The sequence below is a fragment of the Heterocephalus glaber genome, unplaced genomic scaffold (assembly GCF_053883595.1).
Source record: "Heterocephalus glaber isolate CG9 unplaced genomic scaffold, H.glaber_assembly_v1.0 deba00001504, whole genome shotgun sequence".
NCBI classification, from domain to species: Eukaryota; Metazoa; Chordata; class Mammalia; order Rodentia; family Bathyergidae; genus Heterocephalus; species Heterocephalus glaber.
This window is the reverse complement of record NW_028258324.1, coordinates 5,456,463-5,473,357: the sequence shown is the minus strand read 5'-3', so window position 1 is coordinate 5,473,357 and position 16,895 is coordinate 5,456,463.

The following is a 16,895-nucleotide window of genomic DNA, read 5'->3' as shown; positions in this document are numbered from 1 at the left end:
AGCTACTAAACCTTCCCCACAACTCTCTCTCATAGCTCGGTCCTGAATCCCTGTCCCAGCCTTCTTCAGTCACCACTTTCAAGTGCCCTTGTCTGTGGCTGAGTGGGCCCATGCATTATCTGGCCAACAAGGCCCTATGGCCACATGATGTGGGCTCTCAGCCAAGGCAACAATAGCCCCAGCTAGGTGGTTGCCCTTGATTGCAAGTTATGCTCCTAGACCAAATGTTGGAAATTACCTCAATTTCCCCTTTTCTAGAAGTCAGATTGACTTCACTGGCCCACCTCCTCCCTCAGTGGTCACTTCTGTTTGACTATAATAGCTACAGTCATATATACTGGTCTCTTGCTATCCAACCAGGAACACTGAAGTGGAACATGTTAATCAGTATTACTAAATATATCCTCCTCCATTTGAACTTCCTGAAGTGGTGAACTTGAATCCCACCTCCCAGCTCCCATGACCCAATGGGGCACTTGAACAGGGCACACAATAGAACTCCCATTTGACCGGCTGCCTTCAGGTTTCTGACTTTATTGAGCACCACTGTGGACTGCTAAATCCCTGTTGTTTAAACTATAGTTAGGCAAAAGGATACCCAAGTGAATGTCCTTTTTAACCTTAGGCACTGACCATATTAAATTCTGGGCCTTATTATTACTGTTCCCCTCACCATAATTGGTTACAGTGAGCCACACAATCCATATTGGTAATTTCAGGGGGATCAGATACCCTCTCTTTGTAGGATGGTATTAGCTTTATATGCTCCAAAATATCTGTCCCAGCAAAGTTAAGCTATCAACTGTTTTGCCTTCTGACATCCATTGGCTACCCAACTTGGACAAGTGGTAAGCTATGATTCTCTTGTAATGGTGGGTTCAGGATCCTTTCCTGAAAGCAAACTCATGATGCTTCTGTTGAATCATACTCATCTGCTTGAAATGCAGACATCTACTGAAATCCCCAAGTACAATGGCTTAAAATATGATTTGGATGGCACGTCACAATCATAATTCCCCATGGGTGGTAGAAACAGTTGTGCCACAATCCACAGAAAACACAGAATAAATTTCCAAGAGATGGAGGAGGCACTACAATTGGTATACATCAGCAACATGGTAGTATCATGGAGATGACAACCTGGTCACAGCCCCCCCAAATCCCACAAATGGGACCCAACTCACTAGGTGTATCCACATCCAAAATTTGAGTGGGCAATCAGTGATAAGAAGGCTCTCAATGGCCCTGTGATAATGTCCCCATTGGGAAGGTCATAGGCAACAAAACCCTAAAACGTGAATGTTTGTTGTGCATCTGTTGTGCCACCTGGATACTGGGGCTCCTCATAAACTCCACATAGGCCACACTGGAACCAAACAGCCTTGTTGCACAATTGTACCACAGGACAGGAAAGAGCCCTTGTTGGAAGGTAGAGAGACTAAAGGGATTGTATCTTAAGTGCCACCAGGTATGGATTCAAGCAGGAAAATTACAACCCTTTATGTATTAAATGGATCCAGTGGCTCCAGCATTAACACTGACCTGACCTCTTCAGTCACAGAGAGCCTCACCTCTAAATGATTGCCATCAGATTTCCCAAATGTCAACCCCAGCTGGCTGGTCATACTGTGCAACCTGACCCATCTACTGCTACCCAAAGTCAGACACCTGACTGCTGAGAGTCACTAAACTCTCTTTTGGCTTAGTCCATGCATGCTCTTCCCGTTTATATTACCTACAGATGGATACATCCTACTCTTCAGAAAAAAGCATTGTCCAAGGCTTTTCATGAGTCACCTCTGTGGACTCTCAGCAAGTCCTCACAATGTGGGATTCTACGAGTCAAGCCCAATAATGTAAACAAACTCTGCTCAGGGTCTCTCAAATAGATCAGACTGCACTAGACTCCAAAGCTCCCACGTTCCTGTATTAGGTGGCTTCTTAGAGTTGGCTATCCAGTCACCCTATAAGAGACAAAAATGCCACAGAGGACTTCACTTCAGCCTAAGAGGTCATCATGGGTAATGATGACACTTCTGATGCCAGCACCCTGAGCCCAACACAATGTGGGACAGCAACATTCCTGCAAGACCCAGATCCTTGACCACAATAGAGTTCAGGAAGATGAGACAACTGGTGACTGAGAAATCCTCCCAGGACTTAGATATGAACTTGAAAGTTGCCACTCTAAGTTCTCCAATGTAGACCTCTTGGAATGACATTTTGCTGAGCTAATACATTGCCTGCTACAAGGCTCTCCTGTTTACATTATTGCCTGTGAGTGAACTAATCAGCCCATGATACTTGCCAGGCCATTCTTTGACAGATTTGGCAAGCAATGTTCATGTCTGTACACATCTGCCCTGGATTTAACATGACTTGGAAACAACACTTGAAAACTCAGTACCACTTTATCTCTTGGGGCTTAGGTTATAACACTGCCCATTTTGAGAGCCCCTAATATGTTCATAGGAGTATACTGTGGTCCTATGGAAGCTGGGACTCATTATACCCACTTTATTCCTACAGCCCAACTCCTGCCTACCTCAATGCAAGGGCAACAACAGGGCCCAGATTCAAGTCCACAACTTTTGATGTGTCCTAGAGTCTTTGGGCCTTCTCTTATATTCAACTAGCCAAGACCCCAACCTTGGTTCCCTACCAGGCCACAACCACCTACTAAAGATGAGCTGTTTTTATTCACACACTCTTGGATCAGGATTATTACTTTTACTAGTGGAAACTGGAATGAGCACTGCAGCTCTGTCTATGTCACAAGCCATGAGGCCAGTATAAATTTGTTAGTTGCATGGGCCAGAGATGTAGCTCAGTGGTGTTGTACTTGCCTGACAAGTGCAAGGTCCTGAGTTCAATTCCCAGTACCGAAAAAAAAATTGTCAGTTGCACTGGCCAAACGCATTAATCTGTTGTAGCATACCTTTTCCCTGATGTGACAATCACATGACTGTCTAGCTCAGATGGTATCAAATGATCACCTCACCCTGATGCAGGGGTGTCTGCCTATGTAATTATCTGTGTGTGTGTCCTAGATTATTAATGGGGAGGGTCTGTACCATCTTAGGAACAGCCTGCTGCATGTACCTAACTCTGGCCAAGTATAAGTCAGTCTAAAAGCCATGCTCAACAAGTGCAGGAATTTTATAACTTTATCCAGATTTACAGCATTTCCCATTCTGGCCCTGGGTAAAGGATTTGACCTGTTCGGTTGCCTTGACCCTATACAAAATTTCAGACCATAATACGTGCCTTCATACTGTTTGTTTAAGAATACTCATCAAATGCCTTAGTAGGTGCCTGACCCAGATTTCTCTCGTAATGTCTCCACTTCTCACACAGTGCCCATCACAACCAGCAAGGTCTAATGCCCAGGCATCATGGGGTCAGCTTCAACTTTCATTTCTGGCCTACTTTCAGGCTCTACATAAGTGGAAAGTGAAAGCTAAAGCAGAGTTATAAACTGCACTGTTGTAAATGTTGTTCACAGGTGTAAATAGGCAGAGAGCTGGAGACATCCCCTAAAACCCACACAGAATCCTGCTGCAAACACTGAGCATTTGGGGGATGGTTCTGTTGTTGTTCCTTTGTTTTAGTTCCAACCAATTAAGAAAATCTCTGTTGAGTCACAAGCTGACCACTAGGCTATGGGACAAAAACATCAGTAGCCACACACAACAAGAAATACAGACTTTACAAAATTATTTCAGAGAAACTACTTTAGTAACTTTACAAACAGCAACAAAAACAAGCAACAATAACATGGATGATCTCGTTTTTGGAATCACACATTGTAGCATTCAAAACATCCAATTTTCAACAAAAAATTATGAAGATGCACAGAAATAAAGTATGACATATACACAGAGGAAAACAAAAAGCTAATAGAAACTACTTGTAAGAAAGTCCAGACATTGGATTTATACACAAAGACTTTAAATCCACTGTTTGAAATATTACCAAGAAGCTAAGGGAAACCATGTACAAAGAACTAGAGGAAAACACGAGAATTTTATCTCCTCAAATAGAGAATATCGACAGGGAAATTATTCTTAAAAGGAACTAAATGAAGATACTGGATTGAAAAGTACAATCACTGAAATGAAAACTTCATTAGAGGGATTCAGTAGCATATTTGAGAGGGCAGAAGAGAGAAACAGTAAACTTCGTGATGGGTTAATTGATTGCTTCTTACCACTTTGGCTAAGATCAAGGGAAAAGAGACTAATTGAGATTATCTATCAGTGTGAGGAATAGAAAGAAAAAAATAAAGAAGTAAGAGATTTCCAGATAAAACCTGAAAGAGTGCATTACCAGTAGACCACCTGCCCTAATAAAAAACCTTAAAGGGTGTCCTTCAGGCAAAAATGAAAGGACAGCAGGCAGTAGCTCAACATCCCTATACACACACACACACACACACACACACACACACACACATACACACACACTGGCAAAGGTAATTACATCAGTAGACAGAAAAGTCAATATTTTTATTTGCAACTCTTTCCCCATAGCACTGTTATTTAAAAGACGGGTACAAAAAACCAAATGTTTACAAATCTATATTGATGGACACACAACATATAAAATGTCACTCATGATAATAACAACATAAGAGAAATGGAACTATACATTTTCTACACTATTGAGATTAAATCGTATTAGTTTGAACTAAATTGTTATACTTTAGTGCTAATTGTAATATTGAAACAACAATAAGAAGGCAAATAAATATAAAAGAAACAAGAAAAAAAGATGATACACTAGAAAAGATCTATCTTACATAAAGGAAGTAATTATGGAGGAATTGGGGAGCAACAGGATATAACAAATTAAAACAACCCCAAAGTGACAGAAATCTTTTTGTATTAGTAATTATATGAAATTTAAACAGATTGAACTCCCCAGTCAAAAGACAGAGAATGGCAGAATGGACAAAAAAGAAAAATGATCCAACTACATGCTTTATACAGAAGACTTTCTTTGGAACCTAAGACACAGGTGGCTCAGTGGTAGAACACTTATATACACAAAGTTCTGGATTCAATCCCCAGTACCCAAAACAAACAAACAAACAAACACAAAAACAAAAACAAATAGGTGGAAAGTGAAAGACTGGAAAAAGATATTTCAGGTAAAGAATCCAAAAGAGCTGGATATACTAGTACTGGACTAAATAGACTTTGAGACACAAATCATGAGTCATAGAAAGGCATTATATAATGATAAAAGAATCAATCCATCAAGATATAGTAATTAGGGCTAGAGGGCTATATATAGTAATAGGTCAGTGGTAGAGCATTTATCCGGCATGCAACACACATACACATACACACACACACACCCTACAATAATTGTAAACATATATACACCTAACCAGAATCCCAAAATATATGAAGCAAAAACTAACAGAAATGAAGGAAGAAATAAACGATAAACAATAGTTACAGACTTTAACATCCAACTTTCAATAATTGTGTTAATTAGACAAAAGATAAACAAAATAGAATATTTGAATATCACTATACAGCAACTAGACCTAACAGACATATATAGAATACTTCATTGAACAACACAATATATATATATATATATTTTTTTTTTAAGTAGGAAGACATTTATTGATAGGAAAGCTGCTGAGGGGCAGGAGGGGTCCTGAGTGGGTAGCCAAAGACCCCACTTTACAGAGAAGTTTTATAGGGTGAAACCCATGTGGGTACAATGTGGGCCACAGCCATGAACATCCAATAAGGTTACAAGTATAGTCACTTGGGTTATGGTGGTCCAATTGGGAAGCAAGTCACATAGCAAGCATACAAGGATTTTCAGTAAGGGTGCTGGTCAGGGATATTTCCTGGAGAGGCTGGGTTAAGACCTTGACCCCCACCCAAATGATTGATACCTATTTAGAACATCAATCACCAGCAGAATATATATTCTCCTCATGTGCACTCTGAGCATTCTCCTAGATAGACCTTATGTGAGGCCACAAAACAAGTCTCAATAATTTTAAAAAGATACGAACCACATAAAGTATCTTCTCTGGCCACAATAGACTGTTAATAGAAATCAATAATAGACACAAATCTGGAAAATCCACCAATACATAGAAATCATCAACGCACTCAAATAACTAATGAGTCAAAGAAGAAATCTCAAAGGAAATTAGAAAACACTTCACTATGAATGAAAATAAAAGTACACTATATCAAAACTTGAGGGAAGCAGAAAAGGAAGCACTTAGAAGAAAATGCATAGCTGTAAATGCCTACATTAAAAAAGAACAAAGACTTCAATTAATAACATAACTTTCAAAAAAGATCAGCATAGCCCCCTAGGTGACAACAGCAAGGATGAATCTCTGAATAGTGTACTGGAGAAAAGCAGGTTCTCTGAGGGGAGCTAAAGACAGCCTGATATGGGAGGGTAAATGAAAAGAGATACTTGCTGGACCTAAATCCAGTGTTTGGGGGCTTTGTAAGGGTAACCTGGACCACTCCTGGATGACAGGTCCAGTGTACACACTCTCTTCGGAGAGGATCAGATTACCTGAGGTAGACATTCAGCTCCTCAGTGGCAGCCTGGCTGGTGAAATAGGCTCACAATCTCTCTAACCTCCCCACTGGGAAGAGGGTCACTGTGAGTGGGATACGTGCAAGCCAGGGCTTCAGAGAAACTGAAAGCCAGAGAGCAGCATATGAGGCAACACCACCACACACTTAGGTTTTGCAAGCAATAGCACTCTAGAAGTGAGGAATGTCTATAAGTAGTGGAACTGTAGGGAGAGAGAGGGCTTAATGGACCCCCGAAAAAGTGAGTTGCCCATTTCTCCCACATACAACAGGAGTGCTATGCTTGTGGGACATTCATTGCACTGCTCACGCTTGCCAGGAGGGTCCCATGGAGGAATCCCCAGAACTCCCTTGCTAGGAACTGCAGAAGGCAGAGAGACCTGGGACACTAAGTTCATGATACAGAAAGTGAAGCTCTCAGGACAGTGATGGCAAAAGGACTATGACAGGAGGAACAGAGAGTGGCACCTGGGTCAGAGGGCTTCTGGAGCTACACTAGGAAAAAGGCTTCTGGAGGCCTGGGGAAACCCCCACCTTAAGCAGAGAGCAGCTGAACACTGTGAGCTGGAGGCAACAGCTGACAGGGAGCAGCAGATCCCATCCTTGGAGACAGGGAAGAAAGGGCAATTCAGTAAAGACAGACCAGATTGGGCATTCCCTTGTTTCCCCTAACAGCAAAAAGATCTGAGATAGTGTGAAATCCTGCCCACCAACTACCTTCCTGGTAAAAGACTTGGTAAAGAGACCCTCTGCAGAGCCTGGGGCTGTACCAAGTTCCATGCATCAAAGAGAGGAGCTGTAGAGACAGGAACAGACAAAGGACTGCAGGTGGAGGGACAGAAATGGCACCTGAGTCAGAGGGCTTGTGGTGGCAAAAAGCTTACAGAGGAAAACTATGGAGATAACCACAGGATTTGCCCTGTAGTGAAGGAGGTGGGAGTGAGAGGTCTCTGGCAAGAGTCAACACAGAACTTGGTGTTGGGAAAACTACAGCACACACACTTCTTCCCTCATAATTGAGGTGCTTCAATCTAGGGCCAGAGACAAAAGCCTGCAGCTGGCCACAACCAAAGCATAGCTTGCATCCAAGAAGCAGTCCAAAGAGATCAGCAATCCTCACTGCTCCTAGGCAGAAATTAAGCAATCTACAGTGGGGAAACCAGCATGGTAGCTTGGAATCAGACTATAACTGCAGCATAAGGAACTGTGCCGTGTGGACTCTGGGCTAAGGGGCATTTGTTCCTTGCTTGTTTGTTCTGGATTCTCTCTCTCTCTCTCTCTCTCTCTCTCTCTCTCTCTCTCTCTCTCTCTCTCTCTCTCTCATCTCTCTGGTTCTTGTTTCTTTATTATTTTTTATTTTACTTTTTAGGTTTTTGTCTTTATCCTACTATCTTCTTCAGTCTTCTTTTTTAAAACTTTCTTTCATTTCTGCTCTTTTTTCTTCTCTCTCCCTCATTTTCTTGTCTCCTTATCTTCTTTCATATAGCATACATATAGTAGATGCCTGTATATGCACAAAAGAACATAAGAATTAACCAGTGCTTTAACTTGAGTAGTAACATTCATGAGAATGCCATGGTAACCCTTAACAAAATTGTGCTTAGAGAATCCAAACAAAACTAACTACAAATATGCTAACAGATTCCAAAAATCTCACAGCTTCTATCAGCCTCTATGCTTGCCTCCTTCTGCATTCCTCCTCCCACCTCCACAATTCCCTAAACACTAGCCCTTTATTCCAGCTTTGAAAATACCACCAACAGAGCCTGATCTCCTGTTTTTCACCTATTGATATTTCTCTTATCTCCCTCTCTTCTTATTGGCTAAGACCTTCCATTTCCTTTTCCTCTTTTTTCTTTCCCCTTCCCTCCACATCCCAGACTAAGCACCAATAGCAATACAGTATAGTCTATAAGGAGCTGACCAAAAGGAGCTGTCTAAAGGCCCCTTGATAAAAGGGTGAAATTGTCAAAGTAAGTTTTAATGTTCATGACTGATGTATGGTTGGATCTGTGGATGCTGTTAAAGCCAGTAGGAATTGTTTTCTTACAATGCAGTGACTGGGTCCAACACAATTAGAACTGAATAGATCAAAGTGGTAGACAATACCTCTTGGCAAATAGTGCTAAGATCACATCACTGGAAAACAGAATCTAACTAAAGAGATCTTCATACCACCAACAAAGTCTCTTCATTTTGTTTGACCTTGACTCTCAGTGAACACACGTATACACACACGAGACAGACACAGAGAGAGAGAGAGAGAGAGAGAGGTTGATTCCACCAAAAAAATGAATACACACTTCAGAAAACAATTACGTTTTTTCAACAGATGGTATTGCCCTCATATGGGGATCCTAGAGGATGTCATATATCACAGAAAACACACTTCACCTCCAGCCCATAGAGAAGAAATTGAAAATGCATATGCAGCAATCTCAATGACCAAGGTTACCCAAACAGCAGTTCACTATACTTATAAATGTCTGGAAGCTCACAGCCGCCACTTTGAGTACCCCTTATAATTGTAGAGGCCAAAGGTAACTTGTATTATTCTCATGATGTCTCAATAAATTCAGTATTAAAATGTTAATATAAGTTTTTCTTTTCCTGAAATGTGTATACATTTTTTGGTAGACTCTCTCTGTCTGTCTCTCTCTGTCTGTCTCTCTCTGTCTGTCTCTCTCCCTCTGTCTAGTGAGTATACATTTTTTGGCAGACTTTCTGTCTCTCTCTCTCTCTCTCTCTCTCTCTCTCTCTCTCTCTCTCTATATATATATATATATATATATATATATATGCATGCCACAAAATCCCTCCAAAAACACTCAACCCCCTCAAAGTAGATCCAAGGGACATCAGTAGAAAATTGAAAAAGCAAGCACCAAATGGCTTTAATTGTACAAAATGATTAAAGAGAAGCATAAGACTTGATAGGCTCAAAGATGGTATAAACAGACAGTGAAACTAGTAAACAGACTGATCAATTCATTTAAAAAGAGTCAGATAAAACTTCGAAGAGCTAATGTTTGGGAAAGAACAGGTAGGCAGGGAAAGAACAGAATAAGGGCCTCATTAGGCTTTCTGGCTAATACTGATCAGAAAGAGTTAAAACATTACTGGAAGGTCCAGGAACGTGGCTCAGTGGCACCAGGCCTGCCTGGCAAGCACAAGATCCTGAGTTCGATCCCTGGTATTGAGAAAAAAAATTTTACTGGAGGGAGCAATTAACAAGACAAAGAGGGAGAGCTGATTAGCAGAGCATGGAGATACCCATGTGCACCAACCAAAAGAGCCACCCCTCCCCACCTACAGTAAAATGCAAAGGAGACAAAAAGGGAGAAGGCTACCTATCTTATTTAGTATATTTTAAAATATATATGTACATATTCTTACTCTAAGGATCTCTATATTACTGCACTAGATACACATGCATCCCCCTTACTTAATCACTAACTTGACCTTGTATGTAACCAACCTATAAATCCCAGAGAGAAGGCCCTGACAAAGACAAGCTGGCAAGAAAAAAATCAAACAAAGCCCACCTAAGAATCTGCATGTAGGCAGTGGTGCCCAGGTATAGGGTCCTGTGGCCTGAAAGTCATCCACAGATAGGCCAGATAGCCAATCAGATAGATAGTGACAAGTTCAGGAGGGAGTCCCCCAAAACAAAATAAAAGGCTAGAGATAAAGGACTCCGGGGAATCCATCCTATTCCTGGAGCTCCCTGCCCCCATGCTCTCCAGGGCAGCTATCCTCTGCTTTTTAACCCTATCCTTTTGTTACTGCTGCTGAGTTTACAATCCTGGTGAGCTGCTCATTCCAGTGGAGCAGCTGTGGTCACCCTTCGAATGCAACATAACCAAAACCATTCAAAATATGATTGAAAAATTTACCAAAGAAATAGAGTTCATGACAAGATATTAGAAAGAAATCCCCCAAATAAAGAAGTTTATTGACTATTTGAGCAGCAGAATTGACCAATGTGAGGAGAAATTGTCAGATCTAGAAGACAGATCTGACACATGAGACCATACGCTCAGAAACACCTTAAAAATAACAAAAGAGCAAGTGAAATCAAGCTAGTAGCTACTAGATAATACAAAGAAGACTAACCTAACACTAATTGGAGCTAAAGAAAAAAATCAAAGAACAGCACTAAGAATAAAAAATCTGTTTATAGAAATCATAGCAGAAAACTTTCCAAGTATGAGGAAAGAACTCAACATACCGGTAAGCAAGGCATATAGAACCCCAAAAATTATGACTAGAAAAGAAACTCTCAACACATTACAATAAAAATCATAGATGTCCAACACAAGGACAGAATTTTAAGAGCTCTCAGAGAGAAGCAAAAAAAAAAAATTACTTATAAAGGTAAACCTATTAGGATTAGAGCAGAATTTTCAACACAAATTTGAAGCCAGGAGAGCTTGGAGTGAAATGCTTCAAGCCCCAAAAGAAAACAACTTTCAACTCACACCAATATATCCTGCAAAATTATCTTTCAAAATTGATGGGGAAATAAGGACATTCGATGACAAAGAACTCCAAAAGAAATCCATGACCACCAAACCAGCACTCCAAAAAATTTTAAAGGATATTCTTGACAGAGATAATGAAGTCAATAATGCCTAAAAGTCTAATGGAATGAATACATCAAGTAGAGTGAGCAGTTAAACAAAAGGAAAAATAAAAGAATCAGCAACAGGTAAATAATACAATGACAGGAATGTCAGTACTTATCAGTAATGCTCTTAATGTAAATGACCTCAACCCACCTATTAAGATACAGATTGGCAGACAGGATAAAAAAACAAAACATAATGGTTTGATGCATATAAGGGACATATCGCACCCAAAAAGTTAATAGACTTAAAATCAGAAGATGCGTGCATCAGGACCCCAAAAGCAAGTGGGGTTAGCAATCTTTTTTTTCATAAAGTTTATTGGTACATTTTCAGTATCCAATATGATCACATTCATCATTGGGAATTTGTACCTTTACATGATATATCTTGGTTCTTATTTTTCCCCATTCCCCTGGCCTTTCTTCAACCCTTCTACCCCTCCCTATTTAGCAATCTTATTCCCAGACAGAGTGGATTTCAAGCCAAAACTGGTCAGAAGAGGCAAAGAAGGTTACTATGTATGAGTTAAAGGAACAATTTGGCAGGAAGAGATAACAATTATAAATATGTATGTACCAAATACTGGTGCACTTAATCTCATAAAACAAGCACTACTGGACATAAAAGAACAAATAAACATAAACACAATCATAGTTAGTGACCATAATATCCCTCTTTTACAAATAGATGAACTAGATTTAAAAAATCAATAAAGAAATATCAGAATTGAACCACAGCATCAAACAAATGGACTTAATAGATACCTACAGAGTATTCTACCCTATCCTATCACAACAGAATACACATTCTTCTTAGCAGCCAATGGAACTTTCTTCAAAACAAACCACATACTAGCCCATAACATTTGCTTAATATATATAAAAGAATCAAAATTATCCCATTTATACTATCAGATCATAGTGCACTGAAACTAGAAATCAATGGCAAAAAGAAACCACAGAAATTTTGCAAACCTGTACATTAAATAACACACTCTTAAATAATCAATGGGTCACAGAAGAACTCAAGAAAAAAATTAAACATTTGACGGAATCAAATCATAATAACAAAACAAAATACGAGAACTTATGGGAACAATAAAAGCAGTCCTAAGAGGGAAGTTTATTGCTGTGAATGTTCATATTAGGAAAACAAAACAAGCCCAAACCAATAACCTAATGATGCACCTCAACGTCCTAGAAAAACAAGAACAATCTAACTCATTTTTTTAATTTTAAAAGTTTATTATACATGCAAAAGAATAGTTCTCAAACTGAGAGACCTCAAACTAAAAGTGACAAGTGATAAGAAGCAATCTATTGGGAAGGACAGAAAAAACTAGCTGGGAGAGCTAGCCTGAGTAAAGAGCTCACCATGTCACTTAAAGCATGTTCCCTTAGGGAGACAGTGGTTCTGCTGTGATACTTTCCACACTTCCTACATGTTTGAAATTTTTGGAATTAAAGAAATTTTTAAAACACTTTAAAAAATTTAACTAACTTAAGCAAGAAGATAAATTAGCAGGGAAACAGATTGCCTGAGAATTTTTCTATCATGAATATCCTAGGACCCATCAGAAACCCCTCCACTGTCAGTTCTGAAGAACAAAGAAATAGTGCTGAGAGAATCCTACTCTGAAGCCTCCACAGACAACAGCACACAGACAACTTTAGTTATGCGATAAGGACTTGTAAGTGAAGGTCACTTTTTAACAAATTACCACCAAATATTTCAAATAAAATAGGGTATTCACATTTTAAAAATATTTTAAAGGGCCTCACTCATTTAAATGACTCCCACTTATTTCTAGCCTTCTCTTGGTGGTGTCAAGTATCAGCTTAAGTTTCAAAGGGGTAGGACACCTCATGGGCCTCTACCGTTCAGGCACTGCTACCCATTATCTCATTCAGTCACCACCCAGCCACAGAATGGTGAGGTCTGATGAGGTGAAGAAATTTGCATGGTCCAACACCTACTAGAAAGAGTGGAGTGAGAGCCAGTTCACCAGATGGCAGAGCACGTACTCTTCCCGCAGTGGACAATGCCTCCAATCACAGATTGGGAAATAAGAAACAGGTTCCTAAAAGTCATACAGTTTATACAACCTTTCCATGATGTATTTACTATCTGCCTCGCTATAGTCCTCAAAGCAGATTCCAAATTATATGGAAAGAAGATTTAAAAAGCATAAAGTACTTGTTCATTTTATTTGAAGTAAAAATTTGATGTTTTATGATGTAAAATTTTAAGTAACAAAATTCTCATCATGAATTACATAGAGCATAAATTGTCGTGATTGACAATTCAGTAACCTGAAATATGCTCCATAGTCTATTTCATGATTTTTCACAAGAAAATCTCTAATTTGGCTTGTCTAAATGCATCACATATCCTATTGTTGCATCAGACAGGGGTCTAAGAAGCTAGGGGTCTTCCCGTGAAAAGATCCTCTACTTATTCTGGGATCATGCCCTCACCCTGGTAAGGAATGCAAGAGGGGGCCAGGCTGACTCAAAAATCAAAGATCCCTCAAGCAGACAATGAGGTAGTTAGGTTGTCTGCCACAGAATGAAGAACTCAGAAGAAGCAGGAATTTACATATAATATTGTGAAGGTGAGGACAAAGCTGCTGAGCAACAAGTTGCCTGGCAGGGAGAAGTCAGATAACGTCCGGCCCTACCAGCAGACCCTCATGCAGAAACAGAAATGATAAATGTATGCTAAAGCCAGAGCCAAAACAGCTTCTAAATCCCAAAGGCCTTACAGCACCTCTACATCACCTGCAGATTCAATACTAACTCAGAATCCTAGGAACACAGCTCTGTGAGCTCACAGGAGATCTGGCTGCCTAATTGCACTCTTACAGCATGGGAGGACACGTCCAGGTTTTGTGGCACCTGAAGCTTATATTAATTGGAAGGCCTAGTTTAAGAACAAGCATAGAAAATTACAGATATGGAATGAAGTATTTTTTTAGGACAAGAAAAGAAATCACAGTTTTTAAAAAGTTGACAAATACTTCAAACATAACACGTTTATATTAACTGTCCACCTCTGTGATATTTTTCCTACATTTTTACTTGTATAACCTTTGAGTACTTCTTCATATGATGATTTTGCAACATGATTTTCTATAGAAACGTGTTTAATCAGTGACACTTGGAATGTGTAAAACTTGATTTCTTATACCGACTTCCACAGTGTCCACTCTTGCTCTCCTGGTTTTTGCCACATGATCTCAGAGATTCTGAAAAATTCTATCTCACAAAATTCTCATCAAAAAAAAGAAAATGTATGATATGTTTATAATTGTATCATTGCTTTGTCAAATATATATTCCTGAGTGAAGCTCAGTCGGTCCCAGCACCCAGAAGGAAGCTCCCCACCTCCATCCCAGGTTCCTAGGGCAGTGAAGCTCAGCCAGTCCCAGCACCTGGAAGGAAGCTCCCCTGCTGCCATCCCAAGCTCCTAGGGCACAGAAGGTGAGCCGCATGGGCGCCAGAAGCACCCCCCACCCCGTGGAAATGAGAAGACACATAAACAAGCCTCAAAAACAGACTTCTGGATCACCTACAGCAACCCCAAAGGGAAATGAGATGGAACACTCTGACACTCAACCACCTGGACTCTCTGAACTGGCAACAAAAGAGGATCTGGGAAAAATGAAATCAGAAATAATTTCTCAGATAACAGCAATGATTTTGCTCATGGTGCAAGACATGATTAATAAATCTAGAGAGGACACAGACAAAAAAATAGAGGATCTGAGGAACATGATGGAATCCCAACATAGGAAACAAATGGAATCCATAAAAGAGATACAAACAGATTTCCAAGAGATTAAAAATTCCATCAAAAGTCTGCGCAGCAGAATGAACCAATGTGAGGATAGAATTTCACATATAGAAGATAAGATTGCAATTAGTGACCAGGAAAAGAAAAATTGCTTTAAAATTGTAAGGGAACACGAAAAATCAATCCAGGAGCTGCTAGATGATGCAAAGAAGAATAACATAAGACTGATTGGAGTCAATGAAGAAAGAGGAGAGAGTGCAGATGACATAAAAAAACTCTTCACAGAAGTGATGGCAGAAAACTTCCCAAGGAGGGGAAAAGAACTTGACATACAGATAAGTGAGGCATATAGGACTCCAGTTAGCCTTAATCAAAAAAATCTACACATAGGCATATAATAGTTACGAGTCCAGAAATCCAACAGAAGAATAAAATTCTACAAGCAGTGAGAGAAAAGAAACAAATCACATACAAAGGAAAGCCCATCAGAATCACAGCAGACTTCCCAATGCAAACCCTCAAGGCAAGAAGAGCTTGGAGTGATGTATTTCAAGCCCTAAAGGAAAACACCCTCCAACCCTGATTGATGTACCCTGCAAAAAACTCTCTTTCAAAATTGATGGAGAAATAAGATGCTTTCATGATAAAGAGCACCTCAGGAACTTCATGAATACCAAACCGGCACTCCAAAAAGGTTTAGACAATACCCTAGGAAAACACTATGAGGATCACAACCCCAGGAAACTCAGCAGAATGAATCTATTAGGTGTGACAAATTAAACGCAATGGGGGAGAATCCAACAAAAGGAAAAGTCATGACAAGGCTTTTAAAACTTTTGACTTCATCTCCCTAATGAGTGTATAATTCAATCTTATTATTGTACTGATTAGTATTTTTCTGATTCTAGAATTGCATACCATTCCTTGTGCTATACTGGCTATTTATCATCTTATGTCTACATTTTTATTTATTTATTTATTTATTGGTACCGGGGATTGAACTCAGGACCTTGCTCTTGCAAGGCAGGCACAGGAACCACTGAGCTAAATCCTCAGCCCATTTAATGTCTACATTTTAATTGGGTTGTCTATTAATGAGCTCTAAGAATTCTTTATATATTCTTCTCATAGGTAATAAGCATTGTAAATATGGTCTGTTTAAGGACTACTTTTCATTTTAATGATGTCATTTAAAGTTCTAAATCTTGATGGAATCTCATCAATTATTTTTTCTCTTATACATCATGGTTTTTGTATCCTAGGTAGTTCTTGCCTACCCTGAATTCATAAATATTTTCCCTTATAATTTCTTCTTAAAGTTTTATACTTTTAGGCTTTCTTATTTAGGTTCACAGATCCCTTCAAGTTATTTTCATGTATGGAAAAAAAGGGTTGAGGTTAAGTTTTTATATATGGATACCAGATATTCTAGTGCCATTTGCTGAAGACACTCTCTCTTCCTCAGCTCTTGAATCAAGTTTATATTCTATAAAGTGCTAATGTTAAATAATCTTTCAAAACTCAGTGGACCATATATGTGTGGTTCTATTTCTAGATTCTCTGTTTTATTCCAATGATCTATATGTCTTTCCTTACACCAACACTGCCTTGATTACTGTAGCTTTAGACGAAGTCTTAAAATTGGGTGCTAAACATCTTCCAACACTGTTTTTGTTTTTGGCTTTTCTGGGTTCTTTGTACTCCTACATAACTTTTAAATTTCAATATCCAGTTCTTCATTTATAGCAAGTATACACACACCTGAATTTTTATATATACCTTGTGTTTTCTAATCCTGCTAAATTCAAGTACAAGTTCTAGGGGCTCCTAGAGATTTCTTAGTATTTTCTCTGTAGATGATCATTTCATCTACATATAA